We start from the raw sequence: 17,208 nt of genomic DNA, 5'->3' as shown, positions 1-17,208 counted from the left end.
ATGAATGTCCACCTTCCCTGATGGTCTCCCATGAAAAAGAGAACATTTCGGACATCTGGAATGTGGGTATTTCCTCACTTGGGGGTAGGGAGCTTCAGAGGGACCTTAGGGATATGGAGATATGTGCCGGAGGACTGATATCCCTAGAGCCAGCCTTGGTTTTTGCAGGCCCTTGGAAGCACCCCTGGTAAAGCGAACTGTAAGTCTGCATGGTAGGAAGGTGTAACTAGGATGGAGTCCAGCATGGTCTCCGTGTGGAATTAGCTTGAACCAGCTGAACGAGAAGAAAGCTGTTCGAGGCAGGTGCCAGGCGCACTTTCTTCTCATAGCCTCAGAACTGGGCAGGATGGTGGTCCATACCTGGTGTGGGGGCTTGGCCCTCTGCCCAAAAGCACAAATTTGAATGGAGAAGGGATTGGTGAGTCAGGCTGCCTGAATGTGCCTCTGTCTTCCCAGGGTTTTCGTGGTGTTTCTCAGGGAACAAGAGCAGAGATCAGAGACCTACTCCGGGCTGGGGCTGGTGGGCGGGCAGCCTGGCCTCACTGCCAAGACCTGTCTGTGGAGTCATGCCCAGGGGGCAGCACATGCTGTGAGGCAGGAATGGTGGGTGGGCCAGGCTCAATGTGACTCGCAAGAGGCTGGAGGTGGCTTTCGAAAAGCAGATTTGGGGTGGTGAGATAAGCATTGGAAAAGGAGTGTGGTGGAGTTGGCGGGAGGCAGACCATGGAGTGGATGGAAAGGACCCGGGGTGTCTTAGGCTCTGATACAATTCAAGGCTGCAGCCAGCCAGGGTCTTCAGCTCTCAACATCAATGCAACCCCAAATAGGTGAGAGGACAGGGTTTGCCTACTGACTTCTGAATATAATGAGATAGATGGATGAGAGGTGATGTGGGCTGGGCAAAGTACAGTAAAAACACATTTTTCAGCCCATGAAATTATATAGCACAGTTGAATCTCGGAGGCAATCACACAGCTATTTATTAGGCAATATAATTAATAGGTTGTATAGTTTGGTTATTTTTGAAATTATGGGCATTAAAATTTTTATTTTTATTTTCATCACCAGCTACTTCCAAATAGAATTCCTGTGTCGCTCTCATATTTGGTAGATGGTGTGATGCATCCTTTTGGCCAACAGATAATAATAATAACCTTTCCTTCTATTCAGTTGTGTAGAACTTTCCAGCTTGCAGTGTGCTTTCAGAGACACTGTCTTATTCTGGCTTAATGCAACAACGTTTGCCACCTGCTGTTCTCTCCAAGGTACTGTGTTAGTGATTAGATGTATAGACACAGATAAAGACCTGGTGCTGCCCTCAAGGATCTCACAGTCTAACTGCAGACCCATAAGGAAAACAGAGATAATATCATTCCTATAATATAGATGAGGAAACTGGAGCCAAAGGATGCTAAAGGATGCAGGGTTAGTCAGCAGAAGGAAAAGGATTAGGATCAAGGTCCAGCTCCTAATCCAGTGCTTTTTGTGTTTTCCCACCGTATCACAGTATTGTATCTGCTTCCCTCTACCTCTTCCTCCCCATACTGTCTTCCTCTGAGTAATGAGCAAAAAGCAAGAATCTGTGGAAGGCAGCGTGGAAAAACCGCCCTCTGAAACAGAGTCCGTGACTCTGGGCTCCTGTTTGTGCAACAGAAACAGCATCATGGGTCTGCATCTATGTGAGTGCAGCTCTGATGCTCTCAACCACTCACCAGGGGCCACCTTTATCTCTTAGATAATTCTTGATTTGGTACAGAATGACTTCCTCCCTCTTCTCCCTGGATTATCTGAACAGGTGAGGGGACTGTAAAATTCAGGGGCTCACGGAAGCCTGGGAGGCTGCACATGGAGGTAGATGTCCACTAAACACTGGATTTATAAAATCATCAACATTATTTCGTCTCTGCAGTCAATGGAGTGTGTAGGCAGGAGCAAGGAACAGTATGCTTGTTTTTTTGTTTTTGTTTTTCTTTTTAGGGCTGCACCTGCAGCATTTGGAAGTTCCCAGACTAGGGGTCTAATCGAAGCTACAGCTGCTGGCCTACCCCACAGCCACAGCAATGTAGGATCCAAGCAGAGTCTTCAACCTACACCACAGCTCACAGCATTGCTGGAACCTTAACCCACTGAGTGAGGCCAGGGATCGAACCCAAAACCTCATGGTTCCTAGTCGGATTCGTTAACCACTGAGCCATGGAGGGAACTACAGCATGCTTGTTGATTCCCCCTCCCTTTCGTGTTTGCCAGCTCAGGTTTCCTGGAAAGGTCTGACCTGCCAAAGTTTAGGATCGTTCTCTTCAATAAGTTAAGCTAAAAGGGACAGAGAGAGGTGATCTATACCAGTGATTATCAAGTTTTGGTCTGTGACAAGAATTTTCACCAGTCTGAGGGGAAATAAGAAGAAACAAAGGGGTGGGGGGGAAGAATCCTGAATTTTTTTGGAAAGCAAAATGTCTTCAGTTTAAAGATTTTCTTTGGGGGGGCAGGAAATGTACTCAAATGTTTATTCTGAGATTATGGCTTATTCTCTGTATGAGCTGATGATGAGAATAGATGGTAGCTGGGCTTTTAAAATGTCCTTATTTGGCAAAATAAAAAGTTGGCAACCTTATCGTGGTTCCTTAAATTTCATTTTTTGAAATTTGACTGATCCATGAAATCAAAAAATCTTGCCTCCAGGCAGGATCTTCTTCCAACATATGAGACTCTATCTCCCTGATCAGGGCTCTTTGGGGCAGATTTCTGAAAACTTGGATTCTGGTCTTGTCACTACTGTTCTTTCCCTGCGGGTCCTTGGACCGTGATAAACTCGCACTGAGTCTTGGTTTCCTCATTTTTACCTTGGGGGAGGTTCCTACCTCCAGAACAAGGTCACTGGCAGAGGAATGTGTTCTCACTTCCTCTTCCCTGTTGTCAGAGTGCAAGACTCTCCCTTCTCTCAGGGACTCTGAGTCTGATTTCATGTTTTGGAAATGATGGAAGTCATCTCTTTACTTGGCAAGGACAGAGAGGATGTCAACTTTGGAATGTGGGAGCAACGTGAAGTGTATTTCACACTCGAGGTCTTGGTGTCCAGGGTGAATCATATTGAAACACCTTTTTAACGAGATGGTCAAGAGTTAAAGATATTTTTAAAAATTCTTGCTCTCGGTTTTTGAAATGGTGGATCTTCTTGAGCTTTCAAGAATATCAACCGGAGCTTATCTAAATCTGGAGGCTCCTGGAGGCATTAGAGTGTCTGAGTCTTGTGCCTTCTGGAGAGTCAGGGCTGGAGCAGCAACAAATATGTGGGAATCCCCAGGCAGTCCCAGCTGCCAGACTGAGCTGTGTGGTTGGGTGTACACATGTGTGCAGACTTGTAGGAGAGAGAGCGTTAGGAAAAAAATCAGTTTGAAATCACCCTGAAAATTGAACTAGATGTTCTTTTTGAGATTTGTTCTAGGACTTTTTTTTTTTTTTCTGAAAGCTCAGGAGCTTCATAACAGGAGAGATCTTTCTTTCTTTTCTTTTTAGGGCCGCACCTGCGGCATATGGAATTTCCCAGGCTAGGGGTCAAATTGGAGCTGCAGCTGCCTGCCTACGCCACAGCTGCAGCAACACCAGATCCAAGGCGCATCTGCAACATGAGCTGTGCTTTGCTGGATCCTTAACCCACTGAATGAGGACAGGGATCGAACCCACATTCTCATGGATACTAGTCAGGTTCTTAACCCACTGAGCCACAGTGGGAACTCCCCTGAGAGAGAATTTTCTGATTTTCCACCCCATTTTCATGTTCTGAAACAAGAGCCCTCCTAGCCTAGGAAAGCAACGGAGGTCTGCCTCAACGTTGTTAAGTTTCAGGGAGGGGGTAGCAGATTCTCAGCTCAGGATTTCCCAGGGCACAGAGAGAAGGACACATTACTAAAGGCAACAGGGGAGCCTTAGGCTCTAAGACCAAGCTTAGGCATGTGAAATTCTCTCCTCTCAGAGGTTTCTGCTTGGTGATGGGACAGTAGAACAGCTTAGCTCCTAAGAACAACACTCTGGAAAAACGTTCTGACTGATGACAGACACCACAGACCGATTCAAAGCAGCAGAGGGGGAAAGACAAAGTGAAAAAGGATCTAAGAGGTGCAGGTGAAAGATCTCTGCTCCCTGAGGAGCTCCTGCCCAGGAGACCCCTCTGCAGCCCTCCTGATGGCTCCACCTAGGTTTGGGTTGGGTGAATGACAGTGACGAGGCAGAGTGGCCCATCTCTGGTCACCAGCGATGGTGGCTTTCCCCAAGGGGTCCCTGATGAGGATTTTGTCTGAACTTTGGGTAGGTTGGGGCACAGAGTCAAGAAGCACAGCCAACTTCCTAGAGATTAAGATCTCTTCTGAGATGTTCAAGCCAAAAGGGCAGAGGGTGAGGACCATTCAGCCTGGCTTTTTCTGACTATAAAGGTCAACAAGACCATGGCTATGACCTCAGAGTTGTTCGCATCCTTATCACCGTGAGGCAATGGTAATCAGTATCTAGGCTGCAGGGCCACTTTCGTCTGCAATTGGCTACATGGTGTTGGGCAATTCCTCCCTCCTCTGGGCCTCAGATTTCCCCTGTGAAATAAGGGGAGTGAATTTGGTTGCCACTATCCTTTTTAACTCTATATACCCTGGTGCTTCATTTGACCAACAGGTAAATCTCACCACTGCAAGAGAAGGAGAGTTTCCAACCTGTCTCCAGGTATAGGTCTGCAGTCCAACCATTGGACATCTGTTGGAAAAGTGGCTTGAGGTGGCAGGATGAGATAGGTACTCTCAAGACAGCAGATCCAGGAGTTCCTGCTCTGGCACAGTGGGTTAAGAATCCGACTGCGATGGTTTGGGTTGCTGAGGAGGTACAGGTTTGATCTCCCAGTCTGGTGCAGTGGGTCAAAGGATCCAGCATTGCTGCAGCTGTGGCTTAGGTCACAACTGCAATTTTTTTTTTTTTGGTCTTTTCTAGGGCTCTGATTAGACCCCTGGAGGGTCCCAGGCCAGGGGTCTAATCAGAGCTCTAGCTGCCGGCCTACACCACAGCCACAGTAACATGGGATCTGAGCCGCGTCTGCAACCTACACCAAAGCACACGGCAACGCCAGATCCTTAACCCATTGAACGAGGCCAGGGATCGAATCCACAACCTCGTGGTTCCTCGTCGGATTCGTTAACCACTGCGCCATGATGGGAACTCCCACAACTGCAATTTGGATTCAATCCCCAGCCCAGGGGACTTCCATATGCCATGGGTGTGGCCATTAAAAAAAAAAAAGACAAGACAGTTGATCCAGGGTCAGAACTGAGATGCCCATGTGGACAACTGTGCCCCTGGGTAGGTCCGTCACCTATCTGTAAGTTCATGAAATGGATGGCAAGAGCCAAGGGAACTGAGAATAGCAATTGCCCAATATTGCTCATAGTTATGGGCCAGGGCTCCTTTCCCATTGCAAAAGCCTCCTGGGGCCATGAAACGGCATCAGGAGAAACATGCCAAACCTGTTCCACTGTGTGTCAGATATGTGTTTCTCATCCAGAGTGTCCATCTCCCTCACACTTGGCATCTTTTCCTTCCTTTAGCCCAGTTCCCGTCCACCCTTTAGTATTTCCTGAGGCTCTGTCAGTTCTTCCCCTGGAAACGCCTCTAGGGAGTGGGTAGAGAGATGAAGCTGCAGGGTGGTAGTGGGTGGAGAGAGGGCTGGAGGCCCAATGAGGTGGGGAGTTGGAGGCATGTTTGGAATATTCAGGCACGTCTATACCTGAAGTCCCATTAAATAACAACATACCACCTCTGCCAGCTCTGTCCGGGTGGAAAAGCAGCAGATTCTTAGGGGCCGATGGGCTGGTCTCTGGATCCTCTCCCCTGCCTGGTGCCAACTTGTGTTGCAGGGAGCTGGTTCCAGGCTGTAGGAACCCGGGAAACCCAGGCGAGATCCAGGTTGTGATGAGGCTCGTGCTTTATATGCCTGTCAACTTCTTTCGTTTAAATAACTCTGGGGGTGGAGTTCCCGTCATGGCTCAGTGGTTAACGAACCTGACTAGCATCCATGAGGACACGGGTTCGGTCCCTGGCCTCACTCAGTGAGTTAAGAACCTGGCGGTTGCCATGAGCTGTGGTGTAGGTTGTAGAGACGGCTTGGATCCCTCGTTGCTGTGGCTGTGATATAGGCCAGCGGCTACAGCTCCGATTCGACCCCTAGCCTGGGAGCCTCCGTATGCCATGGGTCCAGACCTAAACAGACCAAAAAAAAAAAAAAAAGAGATAAATAACTCTGGCGGCTTTTCTAAAACCTCCACCTTCAGAGGCTGGAGGAGCAGCTCAGATAACTCCGCATCTCATCACCTGAAATGCCTGGAGCCTGTGGATTTCAGAATGGGAACACGATGCACATACTGTGTATCACAGAAAAAGCTCCAGCAGGTCTGGAGCAGCTCCAAGATCCAACATATTAATATTTCTGCAGCATGATTTATCTAAAGAGTCACCCAAGTGGGATAAATAAAGGCTAAAAAGAGTCTCATGCCAGTTCTGGTTACTCTTTGCTGCTAACTAGGGTCCAAGTCCAAGTCAGGTTCTGCCACCCGTCGAGTTAGGAAAAAAACTTTTGATTTTCAGGGCTTTGTGGATTGCAATTGCTGTGAAGGCACTCCAGTTCTGTATCACCTCCTATAACCCTATCAGGAAGAATCAGCCTTCCCATTTTACAGATAGGAAGGTAGGGCTCAGAGAGTAGCAGTAACTTCACCAAATGTCATTTGGCTGAGAAGTATGATTCCAATCACAGAGCCAAGCTGTGAGTCTAAACCAGGTCTGTCTGCCTCCAGAGCCAGGCTTTCTCCTCTTTACCTTTAGGAGTGACTGCAGGAGAGTTGAGGGTGGGGCTGGAGAACTCTGATTTTGGCATCTTCCCTGGTTAGGGAGGTGCTTTCTGTACATCTGATCAGGATCATTTATGGGCTTGTTCTTATTTCTACATTGACTTCTGGGATCCCAGCAAGCTAAAGTCTCAAAAGAGAGGAAGCTAAAGTTCAGTCAACTCTGTGGCTTACAAGAAGCATCCAGCTGGCTTCGTGGGGGCTGGGAGAGCCAAGAACAACTGGGGTCAGGTTGGGTTTAGTGAGAGAAGCATCGTCTGCAGTGGAAACAACCCCGTGTGGATGGAATGCACAGTGCTTCCTGCCTCCCCACCCACTGCTTGCTGTGGGAGGCTTGCCTTGAGCAGGGACCAGTCTTGAGAGAAGGGTTGTCTGGGAGGATCATGAGCCTCAGACAAGGATGGGGATGGCGTGCAGCTTAAAATAAAGAGAATTCGATTAGGGGGTCTCACGGGTCTTCATTAGCCACGTGAAAAAAGGTCAGAGGAAGAGCTAATTCAATTTGTTGACGACACACCATGTGCCGTAACACTTCATTGGAAAGATGGGCGCCGGTCTGTTGTCTGGGCAGTGACACGGACAACCTCCCTCCTCCTGCCTTCTAAGTGCTGTCACATGGCAGCTGCCATTTCTGGGTCATTTCTAGGTCAGGTAAGATTTGAATTGTTAATAGCCCGGCACGCAGGACTCCATGGTGTCCTGTGCTGTGAGGAGTCATCAGTGAACTCGAAGCAGTGCAGGGCCAGCCAGTCTGGTGGGGGAGTGGCCTGTGCTGTATGTGTCCTTCACTACCCATTGGGAAGGGTGGTAGGTTTGTTGCCATAGGAACAAGGAACATCTGCTCCAGCCAACTGGAGAACAGAGAGGGGAAGATATTCTTAAAGGGACCATTAGCTTATGGAGTTGGTTCCGGGGAAGTAGGTTTTTCTAAAGAAGACCCAAGGGGCAGATCAGACTCCTCCACCTGAGAGAACTGTGAGGCTCTAAGGCAGCGAAGGACCTTCCTTTGCTTTGGAAAGTGCAAGAGAAAGGATGTAAGATTTTCTTCTCCCCCAAATAATGGCTGTCCTCTGGGAATGTGTCCTAAAGCTGTTTGAACTTGTGGGCTCCAAGCCACCTAGCCTGGCCATCCCCCTGCTGGCCTGCCACCTTCGATAGGGATCTTAGCTCACCACATGGCCCCCACTTCCTCTGTTGTTGGCTCCCCCTAAACATTTAGGAGCTTTTCTCTTTTATCTTCTTTCTTTCTTTTTTCTTTTTGTTTTTTTCCTTTTTAGGGCTGCACCTGCAGCATGTGGAAGTTCCCAGGCTAGGAGTCGAGTCAAAGTCGCTGCCGGCCTACACCACAGCCACAGCAATGGCAGATCCTTAACCCACTGAGCAAGGCCAGGGATCGAACCCGCATCCTCATGGATACTAGTCGGGTTCCTTACCGCTGAGCCACAGTGGCAACTCCCATCCCAGGAGCTTTTCTTTCTTTCTTCTTTTTTTTTGCTTTTTAGGGCCACACCCTTGGCACATGGAGGTTCCTAGGCTAGGGGTCCAGTCGGAACTATAGCTGCCAGCCAACACCACAGCCACAGCAACGCAGGATCCGAGCCGTGTCTGCAGTCTACACCACAGCTCATGGCAATGCCAGATCCTTAACTCACTGAGCGAGGCCAGGGATTGAACCAGTATCCTCATGGTTCCTAGTTGGATTTGTTTCCACTGTGCCATTATGGGAACTCCTTTTTGTTTTTTTCAAGGAGCTTTTCTAAACTGGGTAGTAGCAACTTTATCTGCTTTGTCTCACCCTTACCTGTGCTCCCCGACATGCTGACTTCCGGCCAGGTGAGGTCTCCCATCACTATTTTCTGCTGCCCTTGGGCAAACTCCTCGGTCCTTTTGCTCCCATTTCTTTGCTTTCCTTTTCTTCCTCACACCAGTCAGGTCCACAGCGTCGAGATGTTGGGTCCTCCAGAAGTCATCTCGTCCCTCTTCCTGGTATTAGTTAAGACTTCTGAGTCATGTTACTGGAACTACTCAAAGCAGCTCAAGGCCCAAAGGGGGTTTTATTCTAAGGGCCAGAAAAGTGGCTGGACAACCAAGAAGCTGAATGCTGCAAGTATGATTGTGCTCTTTGCTCCTCTCCCTGCGCTGGTTTTAGTCTCCTCTTTTGGCTTCCAGGTCAGTCGAAAAGGTGGCTTTCAACAGCTCCCACACGTGTATGTTGCCTGGAGAAGAACCGATTTTCTTTTTTCTCTCTCGGTCCCAACTCCCATCCCTGGAAAGGGGTTTTGGCTGAGCTGGAATCGTTGAGATTTACCTACAGCCAAGAGAGTGGCATCAGGTTTTAGGAACATGGCTATTATATAACCACCATAACTATGTGGGTATCAGGCTGGGGAGCAAAAAGGGTTGGGAACATTCTAGAAGGGAATGGGAACATGCTGTCACCATTAGCCTTTCCTGGACTTCCAAGCCTAGAGGAGTTTGGCTCTGAGAGTTTATACACCCCTGACCTCTTTTGTTCAGCTCTTCCCGCCCTAACTGCAGGGGCTGGCAAGGCCTCGTAGGCAGCCTGGCAGTGTGAGTGAAGAAGCCAAGGCATGGCTGCAGAGTCGCTGCCATTCCCCATGGGTGGAAAAGGCATGGAACCTGAATCTTGAAGGCCATGCAGGCCCCCCACCCTACCCAGAGGTAACCCTCTATCCTTGTAAGCCTCAAAGATGTTATTGTTCCATCAGACACTAGGGAGTCAAGATCTAAAAGCCTCATGTCTAAACGCTTGTTGCTGTTTTTAAAATCATTCATTCATCATCTCATTGCACCCGTGGTCTCCCATTCCATCTTGGCTTGTGAAGTGGACCGATGCCTGCCATCTTGTTTAGGTTAGGATCGAATCAGTGACTATGAAATCATTTCCTTGCATGAGAAGACGGGGATTTGGGCCAGGGTGTGTGGGATTTGGAACCATTTCTAGCTGGCTCCTGCCCTTCGTCCAAGTGAACTCCAGCGAAGAGAAGAGAAACACATTGAGGGGTCAAGTTGTCTAAGCTTTTCATGGTGGTGTCCATCTTTCATGCTTTACTCTGCCAAAACTCTCACCTCCATCCACTGCAATGGCAGACACAGCCAAAAGTGCTGGGGCTGAAAGGAGGTGGGTGGGCAGGCACCCCTTGGCTCTGCTCTGGGAGGGGTGTGTGGGAGGGCAGTAGAGAACTGAGCCCTTCCCTCTGTTCTTGCCTGACTCCCCTGGAGCCTTTGAGGTGGGGGTGTCTCTGGGTTGAAGAGAGGGAGGGCCTGCAGGGGCCCAGGAGCTGAGCTATTTCTGTAACACTGAACACATCTGCAGCAGCCGCAGAGAAGGTCAAATTCTGGGCGCAGGGCTGGAATGCAGGGGCCAGGCGGCGGAGGGAGCTGCGGTTTTGCCCCTCTTGGCAGCTTGGAGGGCCCCTGCCATGCCCTTTGGGGAAGGTGGGGCTACCCATAGCGAAGTGCTTGGGGCAGGAGGGACGCGGACACCGCAGCCATGGTGTCCATTGGCGGGGGTTTGGGGAGTGGCACAAAATCCAAATAGCCATTGCCCTGAAGTGGGGAGGATTTAATTCCAAGGTATGGGGGCTCTCTTGCATGCTCTCTGCTATGGGGGACAAAAAATCAGGTCAGGCAAAGCACTGTGTGAAGGGAAAGAGAACTACTGCTGAGGCAGGTGCCTGGAGGCTCAGACAAACACAGGTGTGTGAGCCGTGCCAGCATTCAGAGATACAGATGGACAGGCAGACGTGGCGGCAAGTTTACTGGGAAGCGATGCGTTTTAGCTTCAGTCTCCCCCATTTCCCCGAGCCCCTCGGATACGTATTTGTAGTTTTCTTAATGAGGACCGCCCACGTCGTAAAGCTCTAGCCCCACTCGCCTGCCTCTGCCCCCGCATCCTCCCTCCTTCCCGCACTGCCACTTCACAAGCCCCTTCGACACATGCTCTCGACACACACGCTCCTCCTGTCTTCTGTGCTTTCCCCTCATCCTCACACATGCCTGTGTGTGGTTTGGGGCTTCTTGAGTTTCTGTTTATAGTTAGAAAATTGCCCTGCTCCAGTTCTGCCTTTGTCGCAGAAGGACCATCTTGGCTAAATCTGACCGCTGCTTGCCCTGTGGGTACCCTGCCCTTGGCCTGCCCCTCTTCAGCCTCCTGGATGCATAGTCTCTTGGTTTGTTTTCCTTCTCATTCTGTGGGCCCTCCCCAGCTAGACCCAAACTCTAAAATCGGGAGAGAGCTCCAGAGGGGCTTTTTTTTTTTTTTTTAGGGCCACATCTATGGCATATGGAGGTTCCCAGGCTAGGGATCAAATCAGAGCTGCAGCTGCCGGCCTATGCCACAGTCACAGCAATGCCAGATCAGAGCTGCGTCTATAACTTACACCACAACTCATGGCAACACTGGATCCTTAACCCAGGGAGCAAGACCAGGGATCGAACCCTCATCCTCATGGATACTAGTGGGGTTTGTTACTGCTGAGCCACAACAAGAACTCCTAGAGGGGCTTTCTTGAAGAACTTGAAGCACTCAGGGCTTGGTGGCCTCTTTTGTCCTCTCATTTATGCTACAGGCAAAGTGATTCCCTGCTCATGTCCATTGGGCCCCAAGGGATAAACACTTGTCCACATTATACAGCTGGATGGGTGCAGTGCGTGCACTAGAACTTGGGTCTTGTCAGTCAACTCCTTGCGTCCAGTGTTGTAGCCCCTAGAATTGACTTGCTTTTTAACTTCCAAGTAGGACATGACACAGGAAAAAAAAAATCCTTCTCCTAGTTCAAAGTATGGTGGGGTGGACCTTCCTCCAATTTGTGATTCTCAGGAGTTGATTATTCTGTCTCCTAAGAGTAGAGGTCTGTCTCAGATGATCACAAGTGATCCGAGGTGGGTGATAGCTTCAAGGCCTTACAAATTGCATTTAGGAATATCTAAGTGCCATCTTTTTTTTTTTTTTCTCTTCTTTTTAGGGCCACATCTGAGGCATATGGAGGTTCCCAGCCTAGGGGTCCAATCGGAGCTACAGCTACCAGCCTACACCACAGCCACAGCAACATCAGATTCTAGCCAAGTCTGCGACTTACACCACAGTTTCCCGCAACGCCTGATCCTTAACCCACAGATCGAGGCCAGGGATCAAACCCACAACCTCATGGTTCCTAGTCAGATGCGTTTCCGCTGCGCCACGATGGGAACTCCTCCTAAGTGCCATCTTGATGGATAACTTCTTTAGGAGCAATTATGCATTCATCTTCATGTGTCAAGGTGCTGAGGGGTTTTATATTCAAAATTAGGCCTTTGCTTCCTATGCCTGAATTGTCCAAGGCAGAGGCAGATAGCAGTGCTTACTGGCATTTATTGAATTTTACTCTCTTAAATTCTCTGTTTGTATCTCATTTAATCCTATGACAAACCCATGAGGTAGGCAGTTACATGATCCCTGTGTACAGATGAGGAATGAAAGCACAGAGAGGTTAAACCACTCGCTCAAAGCCCCTTAGGTCGTAACTGGTGGAGTCAAGGTTAGAACTGGGGCGGTCTGACTCCAGAGCCAAAAATCTCAAAGCCAACGCAGATTCAATTTAGCAAAAATAAACTAAAGGATTAGCATGGAGGATGATGCACAAGAAGGGAATTTCAAGTTGCACAATGAACATGAAGTGGGAAGAGAGCTGGCTTTGGGCTGTATCCTGGGCTCTAATCCCAGCTTTCCCACTTCCGAACTGTGTAGCCTTGGGCCAAGTACCTGACCTTGCAGGTTCCTTTTCCATAGGTACAGAACAGCAATGCCTATCTCAGGAAGTTAAGCAGAGAATTTGCTAGTGTCATGGCTTAGGTAGGTGTTAATTTCCTCGTCAAGTCTTCCTGGGGAGGGTGTGGAGTGATTTGGGAATTCAAAGTTAATTCTTGTTTCAGGAAGAAAATTTCCAACCAGCCCTCCAATACCCGGTCTTCTGGACAAGACTTCCTGCCATCACCATTCCCTATTGGCCCCTCTTGGGACTGCCTGGAGTTAGAGAAAAGACAGGTTGGAGAGAGAGGAGGCTGTTTGGCTCACAGCTCTCAGGCTGCTGTCACCCTCGGACCTTCCTTCACTCTCTTTTTTTCTTTTTAAAGACAAGGATACTCTCTTGCATAAACATAGTGCAATTAACAAATTCAGGAAATTTAGCATTGATACGATATGATTATCTAATAGACTCTAAGTCCATATTCCATTTCAGCAGTTGCCCTAATAGTCATTGGAGCCAAGACCAGTCCCTGTGCTTCTTTAATCTGAAATAATGCCTCAGCCTTTCTTTGTTTCTTATGCACTGAGGTTTTGGAGGAGTGCAGGCCTCTCTCAGGCCCTTTTTGGGCCTTGTCTGGTCTCTCCACCTCCCTCCCAGCCTCCTCCCTCAGCAGAGCTGACTAGCATGAGACAATTGAGACACTTTCCTTAGGCCCCCAATTTAAGGAACACCCCGACAAACTCAGTTAAGCTAGATAAAAACATGCAATGAGATATTTTAAAAAATCAAAATCAGAGCAAACATTTTGTGAAGAGCAAAATAGCAACATTTTCAATAAAAACAACATCAGTCACAGTGCTATTCCAAGCCATACTGGAGCCTCAGGCGAAAGGAAAATTGAGTAATACTGATTCGGTCTTTATTTAAAATACTTCATTCATCATGGATTTTTGCACTAATTTTTATTTCAAAAATATTACATTAAAATATGATTCATGTTTTTTCTTTTCTTTCTTTTCTTTCTTTTTTTTTTTTTTTTACTCTTTGTGGGGCTGTACCCGAGGCATATGGATGTACACAGGTTAGGGGTCTAATTGGAGCTGTAGCCCCTGGCCTATGCCACAGCCACAGAAACGCCAGATCTGGGACCTACACCACAGCTCACGGCAATGCCGGATCCTCAACCCACTGAGCAAGGCCAGGGATTGAACCTGCAACCTCATGGTTCCTAGGCGGATTCATTTCCAATGCGCCACAATAGGAACTCCAAAATATGATTCATCTTGATCACTGAGTTTTTAGATGCCTTTTAGACTTTGTGCTCCCACCCCCTGCAGGGTGGGTTTTTCTCCCTCTGGTTGTCCTGTCCTCAGAGCTAGGGAGAGAGGAAGGTGGGGCTCCCAGCCAGCCACTGTTCCCTTGCCCTGGCCAGAGCTGAGGAGGAGGGAGGAGGGTGGGGGATGGAGAGGCGGGAGAGGAGGGGTACAGAGGCCTGGAGCCCTCTAACAGCTTCCAGCTGCTTCCGCACCCACCAGACTTCCTGCCTTGGGAGTGGCGTTTGGTTGGCTTCCCCCTTCTTTTCTCATCACATGTGTGATCTGATTAGGTCCTCAGATCCCCTCAGCTCTCCCAGTCTCCCCTAAGACAGCACTGCATGGTTCTGCTCGGTTGGTCCTCTTCTGGCCCTAGATCTGCCCGTTTTCATCCGTCCTGGGACCCCTTCTGGGTCTGTCACTTGCAGTGTATCAGAGCATCCGCCCAGTGGGGCCGAGCACCACAGTGCTGGTCCGAGTTCCACGGCTCTGGGAGCGGAGCCAGGTCTCAGGGACAGGCAGGGTGTCAGCCAAGGCTGTGGGCAGATCGCGTGTTAGGTGAAAGTGCTCCATCCTGAAGTGAAAACACTCTGGGTTTAGCCTTGCCTCCAGTGTGGGTTATCTTAGTTAAGCCCTTTTACCTCTTTGAGACTCAGGACTTATTTGTTTTGGTTTGGGGTTTTTTTTGTAAGATAAAAGTGTTAATGTTTTTCAGCCTACCTCTTAGGACTGTAAAAGAATCACGTGAGATAATGATGACAAGGCTTTGTGAACGGCAAAAGGTTTTACTTGATACTTTCCCTTCTGTCATAATTAATATTTTTATAAAGACCGTATTCAGGTCTGACACAGTATTTGACCTAAATCCAGGAGAGGAGTCCAGGCCGATTCAAGGGTCATGTCCATCCCTGTCTGTAACCATCAGACTAAAGCAGGTCACTAGGAAAAGCTGGAATCCCTGCCCCCGCCCAAGCCCAACTTGCCCACATTCCATCACAATGTGAATGAATGGATGAAGCCCCGTAGGGAGTTTTTTGTTGGTGGTGTTTTTTTTTTTTTTTTTCAATGTCTCAACTGAAGACTTTTCTTTTTTTGTAGCTTTATAGAGGTAGAATTGATTTATGATAAACTATATATATTTGAAGGGTAAAATTTTATGTTTTTTTTTGTTTGTTTGTTTTTGTCTTTTCTAGGGCTGCACCTGTGGCATATGGAGGTTCCCAGGCTAGGGGTTGAATCGGAGCTGTAGCTGCTGGCCTACACCAGAGCCACAGCAACACCCGATCCAAGCCGCTGTCTTTGACCTACACCACAGCTCAGGGAAAAGCCAGATCCTTAACCCACTGAGTAAGGCCAGGATCGAACCCGCAACTTCATGGTTCCTAGTTGGATTTGTTAACTACTGAGCCACAACGAGAACTCCTGATGTATTTTTTGAAACCGTAACTACAGTTAAGATAATGGACATATATCTGTCACTCCCCAAAGTCTCTTCCTACCTCTTGGAAGTCCCTCCATTTTATCCTATCTCCATGCAACTTCTGATCTGCTTTCTGTCACTATGAATTAATTTATGTTTGTTAGGTTCTTGTATAATGGAATCATACAGCGTACATTTTTTTATTTGGGAGGAGGGTGCTTGGCTTCTTTCACTCAAACAATTATTTTGAGGTACACCGTGTTGTTATGGATATCAGCTATTCATTTCTTTTTATTGCTGAGTTGTATTCCATTGTATGGATGTAACGTATCGTATTCACCTGTCATGGATATTTAGGGTTTTTTTGTAGTCTGGGGCTTATACAAGCAAGCTGCTATGAACATTTGTATACATGTCTTTGTGTGGACATACGCTTTCATTTCTTTCAGGTAAATACCTAGGAATCAATGGGTTGTATGTTAAATGGTATGAAAAAGTTGGGCAGTTTTTCAAAAAGTTATGCAAAGTAGACATACCATTTACAGTCTCATCAGCAGGGGATGCATCGCAGTTCATCTACATTTTGCCAACATTTGGTCTGATTCGTCTTAATTTTAGCAATTCTGGTGGGTGTGTGTAGGGTTATCTCATTGTGGATTCAGTTCGCGTTTTGCTAATGACTAATGATGTTGAGCATGGTTTCCTGCACTTTGTTTGCCATCGGATATCCTCGTTGGTGGAGTCTGTCTAAATCTTTTGCCCACTCTTTGGTTCTAAGAGTCCTTTATGTATTCCAGTTATGTCATGGACATATTTTGCAAACGTTTTCTCTCAGTTTATGGCTTACCTTTCTATTTTTGTAACGGCATCTTTTGAAGAGCAAAGTTTTTTTTTCAGTGAAGTTTAATTTATCAATCTTTTCTTTAAAGTTGGTGTTTTGCGTCTTATTTAAGAAATGTGCCGAACCAAAAATTCCCTATGTTTTCTTCTAGGAATCTTAGAGTTTTAGGTCTTGGCTCATTTTGAGTTCCTTCTTTAATGCTATGGTCAAGGGTCTCTGTTTTTGTTTTGGGTATATGGAGCTCTGGTTTCTCTAGCACCTTGTACTAAAAAGGCTGTCATTCCCCCATTGGATTGCCTTTATACCTCTGTGGAAAACCAATTGACTGCCTGCAACAAGACATAGGCTTTTACACTCATTCTTCATTGATGACCAGCAGCCCAGCTCTCCAGAGGCTAAATCCCTGGACTCTGGGAATCTGCATGTCCTGTAATCCATCCACGTGCCTGCGTGCTCAGAGTTCTGCTTCTGGAGAACCCCAAGGCCATATGACCCCCGATGGGTTTATTCCTGGAATCTCTATTCTGTTCCATTTATCTGTATGCGTAAATACAGATAAATATGTATGGTATCTGTATACACATACATATGTGCATATGACCGCCCTGTGCTCGCAGGTGTCCCTGTGAGTTCAGGTTCACATACCCGCGTCTCCATGGGATCCTGCCTTCTCTGGTTCACTAGCTCAGCCCAAAGCTTCCACCTGAGGACTCACCTTAACCAAGTACCAAACTCTTTATGCACAAGCGGTATCTTGATTTATAATCAAGTTAAGTAAGTAAGCCAAGATTTCTAACTAAGTTAAGTAAGCCAAGATTTCTAACTTCATTCTTCTTTTTTTATTTTATTTTTGGGGGTTGTTATAGGTCCTTTTAATTTCTATTTGAATTTCAGAATCAGTTTATCAGTTTTTACAGAGAACCTATTGGGATTGTGTTGAATCCATAGAAGCATACAGGGAGAACTGATATCTTAGCAATACTGAGTTTTCCTTTGCATGCCAACAGTA

The 17,208-nt window shown here is 47.6% G+C and overlaps 1 protein-coding gene across 3 annotated transcripts in view; it reads left to right on the top strand.

The window, feature by feature from the left end:
* PLEKHA6 (pleckstrin homology domain containing A6) overlaps window positions 1–17,208 on the top strand; it is a 155,907-nt gene that overhangs the window by 73,026 nt on the left and 65,673 nt on the right. The window lies entirely within an intron of this gene.

Source organism: Phacochoerus africanus, chromosome 11 (assembly GCF_016906955.1).
Source record: "Phacochoerus africanus isolate WHEZ1 chromosome 11, ROS_Pafr_v1, whole genome shotgun sequence".
Lineage (NCBI taxonomy): Eukaryota > Metazoa > Chordata > Mammalia > Artiodactyla > Suidae > Phacochoerus > Phacochoerus africanus.
Note: the sequence above shows the minus strand (reverse complement) of the source record. Positions and strands in the feature narration are given on the sequence as shown.